Raw genomic sequence first — 1,341 nt, forward strand, 5'->3', positions numbered from 1 at the left:
CCGTGATTTGAAGGGCCCATGGGTCTGGCTGTTGCTGCTGCCACAGTAGCAGCAGCGGTAAGCAGGAATCCCAGGCCCCTCTGAATCACAAGGGCCCAGGGCAGCTATCCCTTTGTCCCCCTCCCTGTCAGTGCACCTGTCCAGAAGGGACCATTATGTTCAGCTAACACAGGCCACAGAACATCCCCCCAAATAATTCCTAGAGTGGATCTTAGAAAGGCATCCAGTCTCGAGTTCAAAATCGCTAAAGGGTTAATGACTTTCACTGCTACGACTGCATGGCCTCTGCTACTATGAAACTGGACCAGGGCGTGGGGTGTGTCCCTGCTAGAGTTTGGGGGGTAAGGTCTGGTAGTGAAAAGCCCTTCTCCCCTCTCCTCCCAGTGTGGTAGAATGCTATCAGGGTGGTGATAGGCAAAGAAAGAAAAAAAAGTAAGGGTAAAGTCCAGAAAAGATTTCTTAGTGGTGTGATTTAGAACAAACATGAGGAACAGATTTTTGTGGTAAGTGGTAGAAGTCTTATTGCCAGAGCCATTTAAAATTGCACCAGATTGGAATAAAACTGTTTTTGAAGCCCAAAGCTACTTTGGCTTTTCTTGCCACCAATTTGCACTACTAGACTGTTTGTAGTTTGCTATCTGCCATCATCGCTAGCTTTCTTTCGTCTTCCTACTTTCCAAATTCCTCCCTTTGAAAAAATTTCTGTACTTCATAGTCTTTCCCTATAGAATTATTAGCCTGCACTTTTCCCCTTTGTTATTTACTTTCCATGTTTCACTTGGGCTTTCAGCACCTACCAATTTCATTGCATCCTCAGATTTAATTAACACAGTTTACCCTTGTTTCCAAATCATTAATAAAATGTTAATTAAAACCAGACCGAACAAAGCACCCTGCAATACCACACTGCATACTGCTCGCCCTCTCCCCCCGCTTGAATCATTGCTGTTAGACATTACCTTTTATTTATAAGCCTTAAGATAACTTTCAGTCCATCAGACAATTCTCCTACTCCAGCTAATCTGAAAGAGTTTTTCAAGTATTTCTTTCACGCTGTACAGCTGGAGCTTTTGCTAATTGTCCAAGACATGACATTTAAGTAATATTTTTGTTGGAAGGTTGAATTAAGGAGGATCACAAATGACTTCCAAGACTAAAAGTAATTTTATAAAAAAAATTGACAGACTCCTAAATCCATATTTTAATTCTTTGAAGCAACAGTTTGATTTGTTGAGGGGCTGCAGCTCCCATGACTGAACTAGCAGGCTGCGGTGCCAAACAAAAGGCTTGGCGGAAGAGGGATGGAGAATATGGACAATGTTCTGTCATTGCAGATGTCCA

This window comes from Pelodiscus sinensis, chromosome 7, assembly GCF_049634645.1.
Source record: "Pelodiscus sinensis isolate JC-2024 chromosome 7, ASM4963464v1, whole genome shotgun sequence".
Lineage (NCBI taxonomy): Eukaryota > Metazoa > Chordata > Testudines > Trionychidae > Pelodiscus > Pelodiscus sinensis.